Source organism: Nothoprocta perdicaria, unplaced genomic scaffold (assembly GCF_003342845.1).
Source record: "Nothoprocta perdicaria isolate Ctin4 unplaced genomic scaffold, notPer1 scaffold_28, whole genome shotgun sequence".
In the NCBI taxonomy this organism is placed as follows: Eukaryota; Metazoa; Chordata; class Aves; order Tinamiformes; family Tinamidae; genus Nothoprocta; species Nothoprocta perdicaria.
The window spans coordinates 4763403-4789483 of NW_020455510.1; the positions used below are offsets into that span (position 1 = coordinate 4763403).

Below are 26081 nucleotides of genomic sequence, written 5' to 3' on the forward strand. Positions count from 1 at the left end.
CRGGCGGCTTGCGCGGGCGGGAGATTCCTGCAGCCATCCAGAGGGGAAAACAGCCTTCCCGGCCAAGGGGATGCGGGATCAGCTGCCGTTAACTCTTGCCTGGCTCCCCTTCGCAGCTCCGCTCGGCTCCCTGCCGTGCTGCTGTGCAAAGAGCAGAGCATTTTGTGCGTCCTGTTGGAATTTCAATTTATTTAACTTTCCCCCTATTTATAACCTCTTTTCTGACCTGAATTTCCTAAGTTAGAATGATGTTGAAATTAATCCAAAAAGCTTTTCCTTTAATACGCCTATATTTCCATCTGTAAAGTCAGAATCCTTTTTTTTTTTTTACATATATATATATACATTTAATCCTCTAAAAGCATCTTTAATAGCAATTCCAGAGGTTGCTGCGCTTTCCTTTTTAAAATACTCAGACTGGAAACTCCATTTTTTTGAGCTTCGATGATGAATGCCCTTATAAATTGCCAAACAGCGTTTTTCTAATCCATGTAAAATAATCACATGTAGACAGCTGCATTGAGCAATATGAAGGCAAAGCATTAAATATTTTCACCTATTACTTTCTCAGCTCACATAATGAAAAGAGCAGGTTATTGTGTACAGTTCATATGCAGTATTTGCAGATGTTGATCTCCAAGAAAAACTAGCAACGTTAGTGWGAAAATACAAGTTAAAAGTAAGCAAAGGATTTGGTCATGTTGGGCAGTTGCTAGAGCTTTTCATCACTTTGAATAGTTTCTAAGGTTTATAAAATAATCTGGTTTTAATAGGACGCTTTGTACTGCTGCACGAGTAGCAGCTTTTGGTTGAAAAGGTGGTATGAAAAAAATTGTTTAAATGACTAAAATGTTTATTTTAATCTCTTTTTTTTKKWKGGGGRGGGCAGGGAGTGGCACCTATGTATTGATACATAGGCAATATACATCATAGAATATTCTTGCATTTTTTCAGAAGCTGGGAGTCTCAGCCCACTTTCTGAACCCCTTAGCTGGTGTCAACTGGTGTCTTGTTCATCAGGATCTTAAGCTCTGAAGGCAGCAGTGCAGTGTGGAGAGAACCCGGATTTTTCCATGTGTAGCTGGAAGAACATGTGCTCCCTGCAAATAAAGATGGGGAAAAAGGGAATAAAAGAAAATAATATTTTTTTTCCAGTTTCGGCATATGCGCTTCCAAAGTCATCAAGTAAGAGAGAGCGGCGAAGAAAATGGAAACAAAATAGAGCTAACTAATAGACAACAGTGGCTTATTTCTTTTATTCTTTCCTTTTGGAGGCTTTAGACCTTGCTGTGGTAAACAGAAAGCAAAGATTTCCTGGAATATCTTTGATTTGCCTGGGCATCTAATTTAATAAAAAAGCCAGGCGAAGCCTAAGCAAGCCCAGCTGCCTTCCTCAAAGCTCACAAGCAGAACCAGCCATCTACCGCCCTAATAGGCTACAAGGAGTTCATTTTAAAACATTTTTTATTGTTGTAGCCCCTTAGCGCAGGGTTGTTTCGATGAACGTTGACGTTTTTGTATCGTTTGGCACTAGGAATCTTCCAAGTGGCTCCCTTGGACTTGCCTGTGTGTGTATATGAGTGTATATGTTATGGATAGGAAGCATCTGTGTTCTGGTAGTGCAAACCTGAGCTTAATTACTGTAATAATTTAATAATCCGGTCCTGTAATGACGAGTTGGAGACTATGGTTATAATAAAATGTGGGTTTAATCAGAAGTGAAGAAAACCAGATTTTATGTTGCCTCAGATTTGGAGGTGGTGTATACTCCCAACAACCCACTTAAGCCGGGGAGGATTTRGCTTGTGGAAAAAGAAGCCAGAAAAATAAGTTTTTGTTATAAAATTAACAGTATTAAAACACGTGAATGTTACCCATAACTACTATATATATATTTTTTGGCGTTTTCCAGGCTTCCTGCTCTTGGAAGAAGTGGAGCTCGTGGGGAGAAGCAAGGGACAGAGGTGGCCGCCGCCAGGTGACTCTCCCTGTGCGATGGTGGCACTTAACAAACTTATGGAGCAAAGTAAGGCATGGTCTGACATAAGAGAACTTCTCTTTTTTTGCTTGTTTTYCTGTTTAATCCCTGCACTTTTTTTTTTCTTCTTTTAATAATTGCTGTATACTCCTTGCTCCCAGCTTCCGAAATGGTCTTTCCATTAGTTTTACTGGGTCCCTACAAAACCCTAGGAGAATTGCTCAGATCGCCATGAAGAGCATATTCTGTTAAGGTCTTTAAATGAAGGATAAGAGGTGTACTTTGGTGGGAGGGCTACCTGAAGAAGAATCTCTTGCTAATATCCATACTAGTACTTTATTGATATATATATATATTTTAGCAGGCATGGYGGTGATGGATTTATGGATGGATTTGATGGTCTTTTCCAAACATAACAATTATATAAATTTTATTTATTTATTTTATATATATATATTGTTTATTTGTTTATGGACAGTAAGAGGTATCAGTGGGAGTTCACTGTATTTGTGAGCCTCCTCCAGTTCCACCACCCCTCTGCTCATCTCGGGTTTGTATGGTCTTCGTCTYGACGTGAGAATTTAACCACTTGTCCCATAGGGATCCTACCATATGCACGTATCTTCTGGTGGTTCGAATGCCTTTTCCGAAGCTGGAAAATTCATTTTCCACCTTGCTGTGTGCTTTAGCAGTCTAGCGTGACGGGGAAACTCAAGCTCTGCCTTGTGTGAGCAGGGAGACGGGAGCTCGGGTTGCGGAAAGTGGCTCTGCCTTGGCGATTTGGCTGGCGGGGCAGGGAGCAAGCTTGCTGCTAACTAAATAATAAAGAGGTTGATTATGGGGGTCCCATCAAACAATAGACAGTACACTGCTCAAACGACTTGGTATATAAAAGGAGGGTTTCTAATTTCTCAAAAAAAAAAAAAGAATTGAATGCATTTAAAGAGGGGACATGGAGGAATGCCATAGTGGCAGCATAGATGGGACATGTAAACCTGCATATCTGGATGCTTGTTTGAGATTAAGTCTAAACAAAAGGCTATAAAAGGTTGTTATCTAAGAAAACCCATCCGAGACACGTCAAAATAYCCCTGTGCATGGTTTATAGCCGAGACGTTTTCCCTGCAGCGTTACCTGTCATGCTGGGGCGGTGGGCAGTGCGGGAGCAAGCCGGGCGCCGGGCAAGGCGAGCTCTTCCTGCAGCCCTGCCCAGCCCGGCACCGCACCCCGGGCGCCAGGCTGCACCCCTCTGCAACGAAGCCTTATCTGAGCGTCAGAATCATAAAACATCATTTACCTGTCAAAAWAAGTACCAAGGTATGTCCACATAATTTTAGAGCTGTCCCGAATATAAGTGTTGGTCTCCGTGTCACTTACCAGAGCAAAATAAGCTCTCCCCTGTGCCATTCTGTGCCGATGCCAAGTCATTTAGCAAGGGGCTTGCAGCAGCTGACCAAAATCAAGAGCAGTTCGCTTCCTCAGCCGTTGAATTACTCACCCAAAAAGCCTAATCACATAACAGCTTAAGACTGAATTTATTAGCTCCTGATATACTTGCTGGAGAGTCCCTTTGGGTCTCTTTCAGTACATCCTATTTGGTGCAATACTGTGTATCAGACTGATATTGCTTTACTTGGCACTGCATATCAGGTAGCCACTTACATATTCCAGGTAGAATTCCTTCYATTGACTGAGGATTTTATCATATGGATGAAGCTTATTTGAGCCTTCTGAACCCTTTGCCCATTTCCACTACTTTTTAAAAAATTTTTTTTTACTGTATAGTTTAAGGAAAGAGATTACTGTTTGCTTTCCACTCTGTTCCAGTTGGTAGCTGCTATGTCAAGGTGTTGGGTTTTGCTTTTCTTGTAAGGCTCCAGCTTTGCTGCACAAGTATTTTGGAGCTCTCCTCTCCTGTGCTCACATTTCACAGCGCCCTTGCTTTCTCAGAACTGCACTTTTTCCATTTCTGGGCATTCCTGCACTATCCTTAGTGTAAACAGTTTACATATGGCTAGATTTTGTCTTCTCCTTCGAAGAGCTCTGCAGCATATGTCAGTTGTTCTTTACAATCAGATTTGGTCTTTATTTTCTGTGCCAACAGTGCATTCTAATAGAGCTAACAACAAAATGAAGCCYCCCATATGATTATTGGTTGAACTTTCCTTCTTTTTTCATTTTTTTTCCTTCAAAAATGAACTGAAACTCTTTCCAAATTCATTTTTTTTTTTGTATAACTGGCGTGTGAGTGTGTAACTGGAGAGATAACAGTGTTCAAACACGCCTCCGTGCAGCTTTGGGCATCAGTACTCGTGATGTTTGTCATGGCTGCAGACCTGCTCTGTGAGGAGTTTATGGTAGAGTTTGATCTGTTGCTTATGCTCCTGATAGGAGAGCTGCAGAGTATGGCTGTCTTTAAACAGGCCATCCCGTGTATGTGGTTGCATAGATACATCCGAGTTTCATAAATGCCCACAAAATTCTAAAAAGTCAAACAATAAATGTTGGAGAGGGAAGCTTTGGTCCATATTTTCCCTTACCTGTTAATCCAGACTAGGAATCCAAATTCCACCACCCCAGCTTGAAGATAAGGTGCATCAACAACATCTACATGGATGGTGAGGTGCAGGAGGAGTGAAAATAACCATGCTTTTTCTGACCATTTTTACTCATTTTGAAGGGGAGACACTTTGATACACTGGGTTATTTTTTCTCCTTGTGTCCTCATAGCGACGTGCAGAGCATCCTCATGCAATGGTGTAGCAAATCTTAAAGAAAAACTTATTAAAACACACGGCAAACACTGCCTGGGTAGCAACATCTTCACTTAGGGCAAATAGTTTCCATACACCTATGTAATTTTCACATCTGTTTGGTTACCAAAGTCTAAGTGAGGAATTGCACCGTGCCCAGGTGAAAGACAGTGTCACCCAAGACAGGAATTGCCTCGGCACCCTGAACCCTCCAAACTAACATTTGAGCTAACTGTAAGTCTAGCTGCACTCTGCGTCAGCTTTTCCTATTCTTCTACTTTACACAGCAGTGCTCATAAATAAATATGATCAAAACTCGAAGGATTTTCTTTTTTTTTTTTTYYTTTTTTTTCCCCCCTCAGCATGGATTTCCCTTCTTCATTTTATGAAGAGTTTAGAAACAGATATTTTTCCTTTCAGCTTACCAAGGGATTAATAACATAAAACTTGGCAAGGAAATCACTGTCTGCAAACTGGAGCTAATAATACTTGATGTAATCCAGATACAAGAGTTTCTTGTGCAATCTCTACCTTTGGCAGCAGAGGGAATATAAGAACAGTTTAGGGGCCAGTGCAAATGAAGAGGAAGCAACTCCATTTATATATAGGCATGAAGGAATGTCTTTCTCCTCTGCCCAAGCAAGGTATATTTAACGCTGAGAAAATAGAAATTAAAAATAGTTCCAGTTCTGGAAAGAAAAAAAATCCACTTGAAAGAACATGAAATTTGGGTTGAGGCTGGGTTTTTTTTTTTTTTTTTTTTTTTGCTGATGCCTTCCAAATGTATGTTTGTTCTGGCCTGAGCTGTTTGACGATGCTGGTGGATGCCAAGAGCCGAAGGCAAATGAAGGCAGCAGCGTTGGAGTGCGGCTGGAGCGGGGAAAGCCCCGTGGAGGCAGCCGAAACGTCGAGGTCGGCTCCGTCCGCAGGGAGGCCGGGAGAGGAAGGTGTCGCGGCGCCTTGTGCCATCTACCACCTTCTCAGTGTAAGCAACGGAGATATTTTCCTGATGCTCTCCTCCAGAGYGCTTCCCTTGGGCTTTTTTTTGCACTGAGGTTTCTGCACTTTCTGCCTAAGTCTGAGCTATAGCATCATTTGATGCAAGAAGATCAAATTTTATAATATATCATTGGTTTGTGTGAGCCAACAGCTGCAGAGTAGCAGTTTGCATCCTCTGGGGGAAACCAGAGCGTGCCCTTAGGTTTGGATGAAGCCCCTTTTTTTTTAGCAAATTGGGGGCTTTGCTAATAGAAAACACTTCTCTGCTGTCAGCTCGCACCGCCAGCCCGTGCACTGAGCCCGTGATCCCCCTCGCTCACGTGTCAAGTACCAAAAAAGAGCAACAGAGAGGGGAAAATCAGCCAGACCAAAACCAAGAAAAAAATCCTAATAATGAAAAGAAAGGGGGAACGTTCCAGTTCTGTCACCTAATAAAGCAGACGTATCGAAAAAGGAGAGAGGAGGTGCGCACGTTTTTACAGGCTTTGGGAGAATTTTGCTGTAATTTGCCAGCAGATCTGGTAGGTTCGATGTTCACAAACACTCAGCTGTCCCCCACAACCCACACTACGGGCGCCGCGTGATGTCCACCTTCCACGGAGGTTTTTGGTGCTCTCTTTAATAAACATTAACRGCCCCAGGGTATAAGGCCAGCTTTTGTACTGCCTTCAAATTATAGGCAGCGTGGTGTGCCCTTACATACTTTTGTTACTCCTTTCTACACAGAAATCAAACGTATTCCTCATGCTGTGGTGAAACAGAAATAAAAAAAATGCCCTTTATTACAGTCTGGCAGAAATAAATAGGAGTACGTTAGGTAGGATAAGCCCATGGATAATAGAATTTTTTAGGGATTTCACTGCTAAACACTGGATGTTGTTTGAAATTTCTATATTAATTCTCAATCATTATTGTATCCTGGATGTTACTGGAATTTGCTCTATCTAATTTCTTAATGTCTCTTCTGTTATGTTACAGTTTAACAAAAATAGCCTTAAAATGTACTTTTGCTTTTAGCTTACCTGGTAGAGCACTCACAAGTTTAGCAAGATGAAACATAGTTTATGCTTTATATTGGTTATGGTCTATAATACGCATATGTATATATACATGATTTTTTATATATATAGTTATTMAAAAAAAAAGGAATTTTAAGAGAATGGGATCTTTTCAGTGTGTGTTTTTAACCGTTTATGCAGAGAACTTTATACTGAGGAAACCTCTTGCAGAAGACCTCAGAAGGAGCTAAGCATTCCAATAAGGAAAAAGCTGCAGGGCTGATTATGGGCTAACCTTCCTCTGAACGTTATGTGTAGTGCAATAATCAGGGAAACATTTTAACCCATGTACATGCCATTTTAACCCACGTTTCCAGTGCCATTGTGCCTATCCTACTCAGACTCCATGTATTCCTTATGCAATTTGTATAGCCTGGCATCACAGAATTTCATACAGTTTTATTTTCCTCCCCCTTAAGTAACATTTCTCTAAGCTGTACCTATGGAAATAGCCCAGATGGAAGGATTTGTAGTCAGATCTTGAAAATATGGGATGAAGATTGCCACTGCACTTTTAATGCTGATGCTGAAAAGCCACATCAGCTACCGTGGTCCTCCTGGGACCCTGCGGGGTCTTCCGTGGAGGAGAGGAATGGATGCAAAATTGCTCTGCAAGGAAATAAGCCCAGGAAACTCTCAATTGTTTTCAATTGCAAATKGCCCTGAGGCCAGGATTAGCCTGATTGTGGTGGTCAGAGTTCATCCCATCATCTCATAAAACATAATCCTATAGCTGAGGCCCACGGCTGAGGGAGAAGACCCGGGATCTGCTCTGAGCTTTGAGTCACTTGTGTYTTCAGCCTCTCCCTTGCAGGACAACGGCCGAGCTCTTTCCTCTTGCTCTCACTTAGATAAAACAGCTAAAAAAGTGTAAAGATGAGGATGGGAGCAGAAACTGTCGAGTCTCTAAATCTCTCGGGTCCTTGGGATGCTTTTCTGTGGAAACCTGCATTTTGCTGGGAATGCTGCCTCTGGTCAACGGAGGCCGGAAAAGGGAAATTATACTGATAGAGCGCAGGAGAAGAACATTGTAGTATTATAACTAAAACAAGCACTTTTTGATTCGCTCCTGGCCTCTGGAAGCTGGAAACCAAGTCAGACACGCTGTTGAACGGAGCCATTTATAAAAGGCTGACACAGTAATAACTGTGTTGTGACTCTCCTCCAAAAATGACATCAATCTGCAGCCCGTGTTTAGGCACATGGCTTTAATCTGATTAGAGCAAGGAGCTGCCTTAGTGATGACTGTGCAGTATATCAGTTATTTGCAGCTCGTACTCTGAGGCTGAAACCATCTTGCTCGAGTCCCAGGGTGTTTAGGGTTCGGGGCTTTTTTCCTGTGAAATTTCTACAGGTCAATATCTTTAATAAATGCGTGCTTATTGCCAAGTGAAAGATGGTTTAGACATAATAATTTATGCAATAACAGAGGACGTCACAACAGAGACTGACAGACCTCTGGGCTGCCTGAAACAAAAAGCCAGTATTGTTGTTTTCAAAGGGTTGATTTTTATTATTATTATTATTATTATTGTTATTATTGTTATTGTTATTATTTTGTGGTCCTTGGCGAGGACATTTCATGGCTATGAAGAGCTATGGTTGCTGTCTTTGCTCTTCAGTCGTATGTTCACGTCTACTACGCTCATCCAAATTGCAAACAAAGAGCTGATTCCATGACATATACRTTTAAATCATGTGGATCTGCAGGCAGCTGAGACAGCACCACTCTGCCTTGAGATTGGAAGCTAGAAGGAAGAGAGAGAATAACTCAATGAGTTTATTTTACTTGCAAGTGACAAAGAGTAGCAGCTCCACTGGGAAAGAGTAATAAATTCTCCTGCAGTACTGCGATGTTGATGTCAGTCAAAAGCAGCTAGGAGGACAAGGCAGCCCTGGGAGCTCATCTCGCTAGATACGAAACAAGCCGAGAGCTGGCAATGTAAAGTCTATTTGCAGTCATCCACTTAGCTGCTGCTGGGGAAATATCCTCTAGAGCTTGGCAGCTGGCCCTGAGATGCTGTCCAAGTTTTAGGACAGAATTTACCACTGGAGTGAGGCTGCTTGCCAAATGGAGCAGCCCCTCCGCGCTGAGCTCAGACTTTCTGACGTCTCCCCCTTCTTCCTGTGCTTAGCTAAGAGCTGTTGCCGGCCCCGTGTTGAGGGACCCATTAGCTTGGAAGTTGAACAGGGAGAGCAGAACCCAAGTGCCCGTCCCAGGGCATCTCCGTGGACCTGGCTCCTTTGCACACACGGTAAGATCCTGGAGCAGCCCTTCCTGCAGCACCCAGAATACAAACTGACTCCTGTACCTTTAATATCAAAATTTTTGCCATCTATCATGCAAGGATATTGAAGCCACAGTATATTCTCTATAACCTTCTGCTGGTTCTCCCTTTCTTGCAGAACTGATCTGTCTGCGGAGGGACAGTGAGCTGAGACCAGCCATCCAGCCTCCTTGCTTCCTTCCGGATTGACACCCAAGTCCTTGGAGCATCCGCGGCTTCTGCAGCACCAAAGTGCAGCTGGGCCCCTGAATTCAGTTCAAACAAGCCAAAGGGACATGCTGGACTCAACACCTCCATTTTGCCTTGAGCCACGAGTTTTCACAGCTCGTGTGCAATTACCTGGCTTCGGCACAAGAAGTTTGCAGCGAAGCTGATMTAACTGCAGGTAAATGCACAGCAGGCGTTGAGCTGCTTCTGCAGCCAGGCAGATGTGCTCCATTCTCATGAGGAATAAGTTATCTCACAAGCTAAGAGCAAATTTAGGAATTTGCTGGCATATTTCTCCCAATATTCCAAGCAGAGATATGAGAGCCGGTGTGCAAATCCTGCTCCTCCTTGGCTGGGGCAGAAAGCACATGCCCTCCAGCCTGATCCTGAAAGGGGAGGCATCAGGGCTTTCTACGTGAAGTACTAATTCTGTAATTATGTGCAGAAAGGCAAGCGTATATCTGCACTTAGGCTTGCAGGACAAAAACCCCATCATGTTTTAGAAGTTTACCTTGACATACCTGTCTTGAGGTTGAAGTCTAATGGAGAAGAGCAAAACAAAGCAAGCTAAAATAAAGGATTTTCCAGCAAATTTCTTTATAATGCACCATGAAATGTCCTGTAGCTCACTTGCTCACTTCGGATGGCAGGCATTTGTAGAGCTAATGTAGGTTAAGATAACTTATTTTAAGTAAGAAGTTAAATTTGGCAGATAATACTAAACTGCAATTGCAAAGAAAAGGCCTTCAAGCGTGTTTACATTTCACACCTACCTCTGCACCTGACTACCCTTTCAGACACTGCTTGGAAAGGTCAATATGGAGAAGTTCTTCTGGACTGTTGTGAAACAGAAGAAATTTAGTGACTTTGAAATATAAATACAAATGAGGTCGCTGTGTTTTTTTTTTACTAGACATAGAAGCTATCTGACATAGTACTACAGCTGAAGAAGAACACTATTTTAGGAATATTGTGTCAGCTTCTGTTGGTGTAGTTAATGCTAGGAGTATGCTAAGTATGTCAAAGGGAATGGGCTTTGGAAATGATAAAATAAATAGTAGCCACCATAAAAAGGGTGCTGGAGGACGATGAAATAGAGAGTATCCCTTGACAGCTTCAACAGAAGGGCCCAAAGCTGTGACTGTCCACGGCTCCAGCAAAGATTTTGCCCACACAGCTACCACGGGCTTAGGCCAGCCCCGCTGTGCGAGMGCTCACTTAAGAAACGGTTGCGTAATTTAACCCCGGCTCCTCAAGGCCTAATAAACCCGGCCCAGGCCAGACCACAGCGGGCCCCCGTGGGGCTCGAGCGATGCGGTAGGTCCCAGCGGAGAGCCGCGAGCCGGGAGCTTTTCCAGGCACCGCCTCCGCCCTGGCAGGTTGGAGGCGATGCAGCTTCAGGATTTAGGGGACTCTTCCTGAATTTACCAATGTATTATCCATGACTACAGTCGAAAACAGCAACATTTCTGAACTGTTAGCCATCCATACCTTGTAAGCTTGTAGAAACCATGGAAACTYGCTTATTGCCTTTACAATTCGAAGGCAGGACAATAAAGGAAGTCCAATTTCTGTGACAGTCAAAGATACTTCATAATCTGTTTATCTGTCTACATATCAATATATATAACTTATATTTTTTCAAGCAGGAGGAACTGGCTCTTTCTGGTGCAAAGGTGTATGTTATCACGGAGACCAAGGAAGATAAAGGATCTTCCTGTTCTAGACCACAGTCCCTGCCCTAGAGGAGGAGAAATTTTTGACTATCCTGGAGGGACAAGTCATCACCATGAGAGGGAGACTGCTGTGAACTTCCCTAGCACGGAGKGGGAGCGTGGATGGATCTTGAAGCCCATTCACAGTGGGGTAATCATGCACTAGTCTGAGCTACTTCATCGTAGACTGAGAGAGAACCTGACCCCTGTGTGTTTTGCTTCCAAAAAAGGAGGGTATAGCAATGACTAAATACCCAGGATTTCTKAAGAATCACATTTAAGGAGACTGCCTCTCCACAATGAGTAATGTGGCTCCTTTTGCAGACATGTGGCTCGTTCTCCATATTTCATCTCATGGAACACGTAGCTTGTAACCATGCTGTGAAACAAGATGTTTGCCATTATGAACGCAATTTAGCCAGATTACATCAGATTTCTCTGGAAAAAAAAATGAAAATGAAAGCTAATAGAGCTAATATTTGAAAGGAAARGGATGTGCCGAAGTTTCGTCTCAGGAACAGGCCAGATGAGACGGGAGCACTAAGCAGTGGCTTGGACTGCAGCATCCGCATCCCGCCCACATGTCTGTGTGTTTCCTYACCGGCCACCTGCCCCAGGGATGCGCTGGGCACCCGGGTGAGAGCCCTGGGACTATCTGAAAAGGTCAGAAGGACCCAAGCCCCCTGAGTCTGCAAAGGGAGACTAGAAATCTCACAGGGAAGGCATCTGCTGTATCGCATCAGCTGGACTTGCTACAGAAACCCTAGAGGAGCCCCAGAGATTTGGCAATAAAAAAGGTGAGTAACACGCAGCCAAACACGTTAGAGCTGCAACACGATGCCTGGCCCAGAGAGAGGGGAAAGAGTCTGGGGGAAGATGCCTCGTTTTGTCAGACCCCTTCACCTCTCTCTGCATGACTGCTCAGCGATGGCTCGCTCCTCTTGAGCCTGGGAGAGCCTCAGGGTCCGGAAGGTTGGCGCTCTCCTCCTCCTCACGCTGGTGAAGCAGGCAGCCACAAACCAGAGGCTCGGTGTTCGGATGGTTCTAGCCACCAGCAGTAGTTGTGCCCACAGTAGTCAGCTCAGGGTGGACCTTTGCTTTCCAAACAAGTCCAAAYGCTGCATGAGAAGCATCCAAAGATCCAAACTGAAGGAGAAGATCCAAAATGAATGAAAACAGTGGTAGTACTTTATCCTACTTTCATAGCATGTAAGCTAGCTGATTGTTAGGCAAAAGAGTCATCCTAGCCAGCTGTTAAGGCATGTGTTAAGACTGAGCCCTAGAACTAAAGTCATCTGACTTGTTCAGTCCTGTTTTTGGTGTTGTCCCCTGCACTGTTTAAGTGAGCCCCAGAGACCCCGGAAACTCCATTTACCAAAGTAAATCCAGGGTAGTTCTCTTCCCTTCCGTAAAGTCACTTTAATACTGAATATTTTTTTTCCATAGCTTTATATTTTTTCTCCAAATGTGGTTAAAATGTAGAATAAAGGTGATGCTAAAAATTAATCTTTTTATCAATAATTTCATATCAAAAAAGTTTTCATAAGTGTCCTTAAGCCTGGTTGGCTTTAGTAGTACTTTTATGAGTGWCTTTTCACAGAAATATCTGAGCAAAGGTTCAGGTTATATTTTGTATATTTAGGTGTAACAGTATTATATCAGTCATCACAAAGCTCTTTGCAGGTCATCAAAAAGAAATAACGAATTACTGAGCAATGAAATAGGTTTGTTCTTCTAGCATCCAGAAGCATCTTCGTAATTAAATCACATTTAATTAATTGCATGTATAGGAAAAAAAAAATCCTTCCTTTGCAAAAATGAGAACTACAGACACAAATAGCAGATGATTTTGTGTTATACTTTGGACAGACCTAATGGAGAAAACATTATGTAGCAAATTTGTGCTTGGTTTCTTTTTTCTTTTTTTTTTTTTTTTTTTTTTTTTTGTAATAATAAGGGAGTCAGTGTTAGGATCATGGCTTGACTGATCAAACAAGAGCGACTGGAAAAATTTTTTGGCAAGATTACTCTAGAAACTTGGCCTGTGTACAGTGAAAATACACTACAGATGTATAAATTATGCAGGTTGGGACAGTGCTGGTCAGAACCTTTCATAGTGGAGTCATGTGGGAAAGAAAGTCTAGACGCCGCAGATTAACTTACTTTGTCTAAAATCATGCAATCTAGAAAATGCCTAAAACCACATCTGCACAAGCACACACAGAATTTTGTAACCAATTACCTTGACTAGATTTTCAAAGAGAGCACAACCAAAGGATTTTAGCCACTTGGCTCTATTGGTAAAGCTTACATATAATCTTAGTTTCAGCATTAGTTATAGCTTGCGTTTTAAGCAAGCAACAAATTAAGCCAACCAAGTGGGCAAAAAGAACCCCCTATATTTTGACAGAGAAAGTAGCTTGCAATTGAGTAGATCTTGCTAAGTTTCTCCCAGACTCTTTTCTTTCTGTCCGTGCTATTTGTGACCCTAGGAAAAAATTTACCTGGGCAGCCAAGAAGTGAATCACGTTTGGACTTTGCTGAAGAGCAGCACGGACAGCACTTCTGAAACAGCTTGGTCAGCAGCCAGCCCRAGAGTACTACGGATGGGAACGATGCCAGTATTAGCTGTATTACAATGCAGCTATTTAGGAGGACTGGAAGAGTTTTTCCAGGTACCATCTGTTTGTTGAGGATCAAGCTCACTCTCCTGCCCCTTATGTGCACATGCTCCACTGCCATGCTCAACACGGCTCGCACTCTGACAGCTTTGCATGTTGAAGTCAGACCTTTCTTGGTGGTCTCGTCTCGCTTCTCGCAACCAGCAGTGGTGTTTCCCACTGCTATTTCTCCTTTCCAAAGCTGTTTGATTCCTTCTGTCCCATGAAGTGGCACCTGCTGTGCTGCAACATCTTGAAGTAAGATTAAAGATAGGAGATTAGTAGCCCAGGAGAAGCAGTTGTCTACTTCTGTCCAGGGTAAGGTAGTCGTTCWCCTTTCTGCTCAAGGCCACATTGTTCCTGCACCCATGGGCGACCTTCTTGAGTATGTCTGGGAAGAGCTGTCCGTATCGTCCCACTGGCAGCTGTCTGGATATTGCTSTTCACTTCAGAAGAGATAGTTCTGTGCAAACTCAGGAGCTCCCTCAGGTATGTACAAAACCTAAAATAAGTGACTTATGAATTGTGACAGCTATGGAAGTAAGGAAAACAGGCTGATACTGCCATCAGTTTAATTGGCCACTGTAAGCTGTGGCCAATTAATATATATAAATAATAGATCTTCAGCTGTGTGTGATATATAAATAATAGATCTTCAGCTGTGGTAAGGCATATTTAGGCTCAGTGTGGTTTCCTCATGAAACTAGCCTAGAAAATAAATGCAGGATGTTACTGGGAAAAGTCTTTAAACGTTGGGAAAGAGCCCTAGTGTTTAGGTTGAAGCACTGAAAGCCCTGAAATGAAATGGTTCTTCAAGCAGAAATGAAACATTTGTTAGACRGATTTGCACAGAAAATATTGAATAGTTACTTTTTGATTCTAGCTCGATAGAAGCATGRAGAAATTAGCTTGCAAAGTATCTTTAAGTGCCCAGTTTGAGACAATTTAGGATCTGCATTTACAGCTGTCTTCMAGATGAAGTCCAGGTCTTCAAGTCAAGCTGATGGTAAATAAGCAGCACCCAGTTTGTTATCTGTTGTATCTGGTTAATGCCCGTGTCGCCCTGGTCTCTCCATCCACCTCGGCAGAGCTGCTCCTCTTTGGAGCACCGYGAGCAGCCAGAGCTGTTCTGTGCTTGTCCGGTCCTGGCCTTGTTCCCTGCTCCTCAGAAAGAGCCTGATGAGCTCAGCAGGAACCGGGACCACAGTCTTCATCAGCCCTATGGCTCTTGGAAAGCAGCCCCATGGCATGGGGTGGGGGGCAAGCATAGCATGTAATTCCTTTCATAAGCTGCTTAGTCTTCCTTTCCACGTTATTTAAGTCTTTGGCCTGCAGAGCTTTCTCTAGGAGGATGGTCCAGAACTTTTCATCTTCGATGGCTTGTTTCCATCCGGTTTATATCTCTGCTATATGTGTGTGTGCATATGGTTGTTTAGCTTAAATGGCCCTCGTGTCCCTAATGTCCAGCTCATAGTGTGTTTATGGAAAGGAGCCATGTGGCTTCCCAGGCTTTATTTTACTAGATTTAATGCGACTAGTGTCTTCCAGTCTACCCCATAAGATGGAGTTTTCTGTTCCATTTTTGCCTGAAATCATTTTTCTTTAATGGAAATTTCTAGAGAAAGTGCCCTTAATCCTTTAACAATCTCACGAAAGCTTCGTTGTTTCTGTCCAAAATACCTTGGTTGAAACATGAGGCTTCAATGATTCTTCCACAGCTGCCTTACAGTGGTTTAGTTGTCCCGTGATCAGCTAATATCCAAACCTTTTTCTCCTCTTCTTCCATTTCCATGGACTACGTTCCAAGCTCAAGGCAGAAATTCTTGCTCTCAGCTCCAGAGTAACTGGTTTTGCCAAATTTCATCCTGATTCTATTTCAGTGAGTAAGTGATAAATTCCTCCTCATCCTTCTTATATTGAGGCCTCCGAGTTTTAGGTCTCCTCTGTATGTCATTAATATTCTCCAGCTTTTGGGGCCAAAATCAGTAAGGAAAATATTAAATGATGCTAGTTCCAAGAGCATGGAGTACTTGAGGAACTCCCTGAATTATTATATGCAGGGTATTCTCATTCTGTTGCAGCAGCAGCACTTGTGGATCTGCTATTCCCCTTAGCAACACTTAGGAATTTCTAGAGAGAGACCTGCCTTCAGTTATATAAGGTTTGCTGTTGAATGCAGTGTAAATAAGGTTTTATCTCTAAAATCATAAATAGAAGTTTCCTTAAAATAATGACTAATAATATCCTAATGATTCAGTATTTTTTTTCCTAAGGTGATCGAGACTGTGTAACTATATTGAACATATTTAAAAGCAAAACCTGCTGTCYTTGTAAGTTTGCATAGCTCCTGCACTGCTTAATCTTTTTGCTGTAAATCTTAAAACTTCTCCTGTTTTCCAGCTCTGCACAAGCTCTGCAAGAAGTTTGAGAAGGGTTGTGAAAAATGACAATGTTTGGGTAAGGGCAGCTGATTTGAACCTACATTTTGTGGCCAGTTGTACAAAATACATCAAATCATAGATGTACTTTATGGTATCAAAGATGTGCATCAGTCTAGCTAAGGAGTCTCTGCGCCAGATAAGTCTAGCACCAAATCTGAAATGTTACTTCTTTCAGGAATGTAATAATTTTGGAGCTGTTTCATTCAATTTAATTCCAAAGGATGAACTGCCCTTAATACTCCTTTCATTCCAAATCGCTATTTTAATTTTGGTTAAAGCTTTGGGTTTGGACAAGCTGGTATTAGATGTGAATCTGCATCCAAGCTTGTGTTTTCCAATGATGCAGATTGCTTTGAAGGCAACTAATACTAAGCACACTGGGGATCACGGGGTAGTCATATTACTGGCACCAAAAATGCATTTGTAAACCACAAATCTTGGTATTGCAGCCCATCTGACTCATGGTATAATATTTTAGATGACTATTAGACAGTAATCAAGGAGCCAACTATAGAGTAGCAGTCTATACCTGAGACATCTAATCACATTTGATAGTCAAGTAAGTTGGTCTGACTGCTATGCTTATCTGTTTGTTTAAGGCAGCACATTGGGTGTAATTTGCACTCATTTAAGCACTTAGATTTGTAAGATAACATTTTTTTCTAAACATTTTTCTTTCTTTCTTTTTACTCCAGCTGTATGAAGAAAACTAGCAAAAAAAGCCAAGAAAAAAACCAGAAACCATCTGTATTTCATAAGCAGAATTTTCCAGGGCTCTTATGGAATATCACAAAAGCCCCAAGCAAGCCCKAATTCTCCTCAGGTTAGAAATATTAGAAATGGAAAACAGAAGTAACTGAGAAGCATGTGCATTTAGTTCAGCTCTAATCCAAACAYGGTGTAAACTAATGATATCGGTCTACCAGACATGAGATAATCCAAAGACTTTCACCATTTACAGCAGTGAGCAGGATTTGGGAAACCACTGGTTTGTGTGAACATTGGACTCCCAGCCCAGGTGCGAGCTTGCAGGAAACTCTGTTTTCCKTAGGTTTAGCCCGAATCAAAGCAAACCCAATCCGAATCTCTTCTAGCAAAGCAGCTCTTTGGCTGTTCCCTGGAATCCTTACTCTCTTCCATTTTGTTGCAAATATGTAATAGTCAGGCGTGATGCTCAGCACTTCAGGCTCCGTGAACCCATCTTTTATTGGGTATTTTTGGCCAGTTCTGTTGCCGCGCTCCTCTTTGTGTCTGAATTCCTGGCGGAGTTGCTTTATGGCTAGCATAGCCCGGGACATTTTAACTCGGATAATGTATTTGAATTACAGGTACGTCCAGCAGACTCAGCCGCGTCCACCGGCTCGTTCATTTGGCGAGGCGCGAGCGCGGCGCTGGAGACGGCCGCTGTCCCGGGGCGCGGGGACCCCCGCGCTCTCCCTTGGAGATGCAGCTCAGCCCGTATGGTTTCCTCATGCCTTCCCCCTCCTAAGCTCACGTTTTGCATGAGCTCATGAGTTCCACCAGCGTGAGGTAAGCGGRGTCTTTCACGACGTGTTTCTGCAGCCGCTGCCTCGGTAGGAGCTGGGAAGCRCCTACGAGCTCTTGCAGGATAAAATACACTTGCTCAAGGGTCCTGCAGCYGTACCCAAGCCCACTGCTGTAGCCAGTGCCACGATTTTTTGCAATACTTTGTCTTTGGGTGACTTGCAGGGTGATAAGTGTCTTCCCGAAAATAGGTCTACAGATTCAAGCCAGGCACACACATAAAGGCCAGCAACTAGGCTACATTATTTATTTTAATGGCAGCATGAAAATACCCTGATTTTTAGCACGTGGCCTCTGCTTTCTCTCTCCTTCATTGCCATTTTGTAGGTAGCTGTGAAAGAGAGACGAAAGGACTAGATTCCACTGCCACTTGGTGCATAGTGACCAGTCCTAACATTTTAGAAAATGCAGGCAGCTGCTAGTAAGGACTTTACACACATGGAAACCTTTCTCAGATCAGATCTGCCTAAAGCTAATGTAACACAGGAAGTGTTTTTACAGCGTGAAGGGTTGCCACAAAATTGCTAATCTATATTAAAACCTTTACCATCTTCAAGACAATATTTTCTTTCTGGCTGGCTTTTCTTAGAGCAAGCAGCTTAGCCCTGGAATGTTAAAAACACAGTGCATGCAGTTTAGGTTCGAGCCTGGGATGGGAGTTAATTAGCTCCAGAAGAAACCATTCATACTGGATAATTGCTCCAATCTGAAGGCAGAATCAGTGCCTTCGGAATCAGGCGAACCATAGCCAATCTCATACTCCAGCTAAAGAACAACAGAAATATTAATGTAGTTAATTAATGTAGTTTTGCACTTACRGAAACTTGGCCTTTCTCTTTGGGATGTTTTTGGCTAAGGGTGTGTGCTTGCTGCCTTTTTTTTTCTCCTTAGGAAGGAATGGCTTGTTATTTATTAGTGAGTGAAACAGCAAGTGCTATTAATACTGTAGTGCTGACAGAGAAAGCATTTTCCCAGTTTGCTGTTCTTTTTTCTCTTCCCTTTGAAACGCTTGTTCTCCCTCTATAAACAGATGCAAACAGAGCAAACGTTTCCTGCAAAATAAGGCAATTGATACCAAGCAGCTACAGTGGGATCAYGCTGTCAATGTGCTGTGCGTCTGCACAACGGGAAGCAAGAAAAAAAATGCACCAAGAAGAGTATTTTCTGTGTAAAGGTCCTTCCTTGCACCCAATTTTATTCACTGTTATGTAGTATAAAGCTGGCATAAGTCCAGTTGAAGGGACAAATTGATAGTCTGGAAAGTTTTCTGGCAGCTCTGTCCACAGCCATGGCACGTAGCGGTAGTTTGGAGCTGAGACTCTTGAGTTAGGAGCTGCAAAGCCCTTCTGTGAGGCCCAGTTTCAGCAGTGCTGCTCCTTCTGTGCAGGCAACAGAGTCACAGTGTGGGGCTGGATCCCTCACTCTTCACCCACTGAAACGGGTGGGATTTGTGAATCTTAGAGCAAACACGGGCACGGGGGATGCCAACGTGGAAGACCCTCCTGGGCAAAGCAGACGGTGCGCGCCAGACCCCAGGGCAGGCTGGGTTTGTGTCCCTTGAACAGCTGAGCTTCCAAGGGAAAAGGTTTTGCAATCCCCAGCTAGCCAAGCTGCCACGGCTGAGTCAGAGGGATGCGCTGGGAAACCTGGACGAGAGCATTTCTCATTGCTGCAAGGAGAAGGATGGGATCCCAACTTGGCATCTTTATTTGATTTGTGTGCTGGACCTCTCCTTCCCAGTTCATGCTTTAAACTCCAGAGTCTGTTGCCTAGAGGGCTTTTTCTTCCCCGCCTCTGGTATGCAAAATAAAGGCAAATAATCTAGTCTTTATTCCTTCAGTTTATCCTTGCCTCTTTTCCCAGGAGCACTTGGAGGTGTGAAAAGAGGCTCGCTGCAGTTGGACAAATATAGGCATGAGAGCAGCTGCAGGAAACAACTGAGCCTAGACTGCTATGGGGAAACACTACTGGTAAAGTAAACGTGTGAGGCTGCAGTGAATTATGTTTTGCAGCCAGAACTCTACAGGTTTCTACCTTGGCCATGTGGACATGAAGCCACAGCACTGCAGCTCAAAGCATTGGCCAGGGGCAAGAAATGTAAGAAAATCATTAAAGGGGGAATACTTTGGACTACACTGTCAAACATGTAGTTTCCTAAAAGAGAAAAGCAACCTATGAAATGAAAGAGAAGCAGAAGGGTCCTCATCCACTGGAGAAACAAAGCAAAGGTTGAGAAAAAGAAGTAAGGTTTTCTGAAGGCTATCTAAAAAACAACTGTTTTGTAACAGTTATAAAATTGTTTAGTATACACATTCTTCTGGGCAAAGTCTGTCATGTTTTGCATCCTGTTTCCCCAGAGCGTCTTGCTGCAGGGTCTTAGCCACAAGCAGAGCTCGCCAGGGAAAAGTGAGTAAGAAATGCCACAGGAAACGGTACACCAGGCTATTTTTTCACATTTCATGAGAAGCCTCATTATTTAACTGTACAGGATTATGCTGAAAGGAAGACATCRTAAGCTATTGTCTTCACAATTGCTAAGGATCCATACTGATCCATACATCCAAGCGGAATTTACTGGAGAAATAATCTTGCTTGGCTTCCTCAGCAGCGTTATTGGAAAAAAAAAGCTCTGGGGTTTTGACTGGAAGGGTTTTGGAGGTTTCAGGTTGTAAATGGCATGCTTCTGGGCCAGGCACTTCTGTGGGAATTTTCTTCTTGGGTTCCTGGGAGCAGGTTGGACACGGCATTTTTGGCAACGCTAACCTAAGCATAGCTGTGGCAGGGGATGCACCTGCTGGAACGGCGGCTCGCTAAATATTTGCTCCACCGCCACCACCTGCAAAATCAGCCGCGACGCCAGGTAAATGGTTGAACATTTCTCTGCCGAGATCCACGAAACCAAAGGCCTTTGTTTTTCCAGAGTCCTACGGCTAACTGTCCTAGAGCAGTATTGTTATTAATGAGGATTACGAGCGAATGATTTAAGGGAGGTAAACAGGTGGATTTCCCCGCCGGGGGCAACATCTGGGTGCCACATGTGCGCTGCTGCATGGGAGCAAAGGGCCAAGCAACCCCGAGCAGAACATGTAGGACTGTGGAGGCTCTAAATCACATCCTGCCCGTGGCTGGGCTCTCCAGCATGGGCACGATGTGTTTCTGCCAACTCTGAGCAAAGCGTCTCCTAAYTGCTTTAGCGACTTTAGCCGTGTGCAGATGTGTGCCCATGGGAGCCTTCCTGCTTCTGCTGGCAGAGCTGCAGCGTGCTCCCCTGCACAGCTGTAGCAGCGCCCCAGCTACATGGAGCAATCTCGAATTTCAGCCTTATATCACGACCATTATTAGAATTTCATGGGTCCTGACGTGGCGTTTGCCTTGGTAGTATTCATGCAACAGTTGAGATTTGCTTCTCTTTACGTTGCTTCTAAAAAGGCCTCTTTTTTTTTTCCCCTCCTTCCCATTTTTACTGCAAAAAGAGGCTCTACTGCRGAGCATTCCTAGCTCTGTGCAAGTCTACAAAGTGATGCAAGGAATGGATTTAGCAGCAAGTGCTGTCTGAACATTTGCTTGACCTCAGATATTTGAGCAAAACAAAAGGGATTTGCATGCAAACAGCTGGGAAAAGCTGATGTTAAATTGAGGAGATGAGCATGGTTTAAGTATTTCAGAGCGGTGTCGTGGCAGGAAGTGAGCCCTATTTTCTTTTCTGTTGTAGGCTTAGTGGAAAGGATAAGAAAATATTTGGCCTGTAGAGCTGCTGCCATGTCTCTAGGCAGCGCAGGGCCCGGAGCAGCTGTGTCCCTGTGTGCTGCCATACACAGCGTAGGTCCCTGCACATGCCCTTGGGGCAGAAGTCACAGCTCTCCCAGGCTCACAGGGAATTACACTGCTGTGATCCCATTGCAAAACGTTGTTCACAACGTCAATATACACATGATTAAAAAAAAAAAAAGAAGGAAATAAAAAGAAAAACAGTAGGTAATCCTTGCAAAATCCTGTGAGGTAAAACATATGTGCTGATATCTCTGTTCTCTGAGAGGATGAGTCAAGAGAGAATGTGTCAGTGACTGCTCATAAAACAGATTAAAAACCTGTAAATTCCAACTTCCAGTGCTGTAGGATGACCAGGGCTTCCCCTGGACATCCAGGACATTCCTCTTAAGGAATTAAACAGCCTCAATAAAGGAGTGAAGAAAATGCTGCTGTCAACTCCAGCAAAGCCTGGATGAACCAGCGGTCCCCAAAGAGCCACCTCCAGCAGCTGAGTGCTCAGACTTGGCAGCAGGAATGCTGCCAGCAACATCAGGTCCAGGTGAGTAGTTAAGTGTAGATACAGGAGTTGTTCCAGATTATACTACTTGATAAAGAGATGAAAATGAATGTTTTTGGTAGTAGAAGAAAAATAGAAGTGCTTTGAGSCATATAGTCTAGTCTCCAAATGAGCTTTGATTTAGTTTTATCAWTACATTGCACAAGATTTAAAAAAAAAGAAGTTTAATTTAATTTGCATTAGTTAAGAAAATGCATTTCACCCAGTTGTTCTTAAATCATGTAACTAGTAGTTTGTAGACCTTTGATAACTTCAAATATTTGGGAATGCCAACAGTTGTACCTCCCAGCAGATAGGAAATGCAGCTGAAAATCTGAAAGTGTTGTTTTCTGTGATGATTTTTCATCATGACAGTTTGGTCATAAGGCTAAGCATTACATKATCAGTAATTAGCTCCAAACAGCTAATGGTCAAAGAGGGCTGCTTGAAGGTATTATTCACAGTTCATTTGATTAATGACAATAAGTCCTGATTTGTAAATCATCTAGAATTGCCCCAGTGAACAATTACTGCTGGTATTTAGAAATGTCCAAGATTTCTRAAAAATTAATTTTCCAGAACCAGTAGTATTTCTTGTATTATTCATTGTGTAGATTCCCAGATGAATCACGGACCAAAAACTAAAAGGCGACTCTGCAAGCCGTGTGCAGGTCGGCCAGCTACGATATAGAACAGAACAGTTCCAASTTTCTTCTTTGACTTTGACTCTGTCCCATTGAAAGCACAGGTAAAATTCCCATCACTTTCAGCAAGAGCTAGAGAACACATTTTTAGAAAATGCACTCCTCAATCTCTATTTCTGGCTATTTTAGTGTTTAAAATAATTGGTTCTCTCCATTTATGCTGAAGCTGTTTTGAATTTATGGTCCTCTTTGGTCACTGTAAGCAGAAGCAACAGGAGCAAATATTCCCAAGGTGTCCTAAGGTGCCAAAAATATGATTTAACTGATTGACACTGAGTTAGTGGTCCTAGCTACCAAAGTTATACCTTACAAGACCTCCCCAAAGTGCTCGTTGCTCACTTAATAGAAAATCCTGAGTGTATGTTTTCAAGAACATGTGAATTTTACTGGTATTAATGTTAGTGGACTTGGCCTAATACTTCATAGACAAGGTCAGTTCAAAAGCATAGTGCAGTTTTAAAAGTCAGCAAAGRGAGAACATGAGCAAAATGTTGGTCTTTGAAGAAAAATGCATAAAAACATATAGGTACGTTTAAAGATAATGTCCCTTATTTGCAGGATGGGTGACAGATCCTCTGAGCTGGACCTGCAGCATCAGCCAGATGCCACAAAATGGGCACCAAAAGGCGAGACCATCTCAAAATTCCCCGTTGTGCCCTGCCTAGACGGCTGTGGGAGGTAAGTGCAAAGATAACCATAAAGTCTTGTACCTAAAAACATCTCTGCCACCATCCCCAGCGATTTTATTGGTGCCAAACTACCCCTTTTCTGGAATCATGTTGAAGCTTCTCTGACACAAGAAGGGGTTAAGAAAACGTTAACCTGAAGGAGATCGGCAAATTTCGGGAATGGCTACAAAAGCCCCGTGGACATGGGMGCGCACCAGGCGCTGCGAGAAGGACGCAGTGTTGGGGCGCTCAATGAAGGCTCTGTGTGCCACGAGCAAGGCAGCCCTGCACAAAAATAAACAGAGGGCTGGCTGTAAATAGGCTTCCTTCACCTGCTGCTTCAAGTCGATTTTTATTAGAAAGTTTGCTGGAGGGGACGTTTTTTTTTTTCTGAAAATGAGGAGCTTTGGGTATATTTCAATTGAAACCAGATGCTGGGTTTTTGCGCTGTTTGGATACAAAGTAAGGTTGGTTTTAAACGTAACACACTGTTAAAAACCCTTAAATGAAAGTCAGAGTGAATGTGCTTGGGGGCAAAATGGGTATTTTCCACCTTTTTAAAGACAAGTCTGGGAGCAGTGGTGAATTTTATTATGGAAGCATGTTTGGTTTTCGTCTTTGTTTGCTAYATTGGGAAGAGGGAGGGTGAAAGGGGGTTAAACTTGGTAAATCCCAGGATTTGGGTTTTGTCTGGGAGGCTGAATGCGTGGGCCCACGGCCTAAGCTCACAGCCAGGGTCTCTGAATACCTGGCACGAAGAGGTTACTTGGTGACTAATCAAAATGCATGAGGATCTAAGTTTTATTTGGGAATTCATCCCTGCTCTTAATAGTCGGGATTATGTGTCGGAAAATAGCATCCTCAGAAAGAAAGCTTGATGGAAATAATACATACCAGTTGTGTCGAAGGAACACATCTGATGACTTCTCAGCACTGCAAATCCTGGTTAACCGTCTTGAAATCAATGCACTAATCACACTTCAACTGACGTCAGTGTCGTCCCACCAGACTCCTGCAGACTCCTTCCAAATTCAGATTATTCCCCTGCCTGAACAGAACATGTCTGATTTTAGTACTTTGTAAGGGAAAGAGAGAAGGAAGAAGCAGCAAAGTTTATTTATCTTTTCAAATCCTAAATTACATTTGATTTTTCTCCTAACACRTGTTTTCCTGTGCAGCCTTCTCCCTTGCCCATACTCACCAACATGTCTTTTTGCATTTTTCTCTGCTGCAGCTCAACTCCTTTTGGCGGTGGCTAAAGCCAAGGTAGGTTCAGTTTTAACTGCACGTTTTGCTGAGACAAGCAGACCGGCGGGCTCCAAACTTCCTTGTCGTTTTATTCACTAGTGGCCTCATTTTAAGCCCTACTTAAAACTCCTCGTGGGTTTTGAATTCCCTTTTCCATATGGCTTCCCCAAGAAGGACTCGTGCTGACTGGAAGACACATAAACCGGCCACCTATTAATAAGTCAAACCAAATTCTTTGCCTCTCGCTCCCTCCTGCTGCCTGCACATACAGAAGGCAATTCAGCACACTCTGAATAGGGCTGTATCACTAAGGAGCTGTGTAAATTATTATAAAAACTTGTCAAAATAAGGTTTGGGGGCCTATGTAATGCATAGGCAACACCTCTAGGTACAAAGGCTGTCCTTTGCTTCTGCCTTTGGTACCTTTGGCACCTGGCAGGGCACATCCACAGCCACGGAGCTCAGTTTTAGGATATTTTTAGTGCGTTTGAGTGCATTAGGATCTCACCCATCCATACCTTGCCCATACCCCTTGCCTTTTTCAATGGGGAAAACAAGGAGAATGCTCTGGAAAGATTTTATGCAGCATCTTTGTGGCGGATGAAGAACGTGCTAAATAATGAGGCCATTTGAGCACTCAGCTCTGCATCCTACAAGGAGAAGTCACCCAGAGGTGCTTGCTGCCCTCGTGTTCAAACAAGGTGCCTTCCTCACCCTTCCCAGCAGAAAACCAGGCACCAGGAGTCAGAGAACAGCGTTTGCCCCCTGAAGCCTGCGGGGCCTCTAGGACCACTTCACGTAGAGCTGTTCTCCAGATTAGCAGCCGTTTGCATCCAAAGCATTGGGGTGCTGCAGTTTGGCTTTACCTAAGTAGCAGGGTCTGTGTTGCCAAGTAGCTGTGGAAAGACAGGGTCGGCGCAGTTACTTACGTGCTGCTTGTTTCCAGCRTTTTCTTTGATGCAAAAGGCATTTCTAAATGATTTAACAGAGGGACTGGGGGGGTTAAAATAGTCTCGTGGTGGAATCAGTGGGACTTTTGAAAACGCCTTTGGTGCTGCTGGGATTTCAGCGAGGGTCTTCAGGGGAGCGTGCCACAAGGAGCAGCTGTTTCTTGGCTGCGTCCCCAAATTTCCTCAGATTTCATACGTTTATCCGGATGGGCTCCTAGCAGGAAAAAGAGATGCTCAGCAAAAAAACCCTCCCCTCTCCTGCATGCTTCTCCTCACCCTGCTTTCCTGCTAKTCTTGACAAATTCCCTTCGGTCCTTCCGCTTTGATGTCTGGGGGGTGTCCCAAACGATCCCCAAAGCCCCTCTAGGAAGCACCCCAGGGCCGGGGCAAGTGGAGCAGTGGCCTCACTTTGAAGCCACGGGCTACGACACCAACCCGCCCGGGAGCCCAAGTGCTGCACTTGGCACCAGCTGGCACCTCAGAGCAATAGCTGAGGGGAAACGAGAGTGTCCTGGGAATAAAAGTGCTGGAAAGCGCCCCCGTCGGCACGCACAGGCCAAG

General features: G+C 43.6%; 1 long non-coding RNA gene across 1 annotated transcript; it reads left to right on the forward strand.

The window, feature by feature from the left end:
* Positions 1–21896: 21896 nt before the first annotated feature.
* On the forward strand, positions 21897–23296 carry LOC112948804. Its single transcript, XR_003249702.1, has 3 exons — positions 21897–21953; positions 22565–22698; positions 23213–23296. It is a non-coding gene; the product is annotated as an uncharacterized LOC112948804 (long non-coding RNA).
* Positions 23297–26081: the final 2785 nt, after the last annotated feature.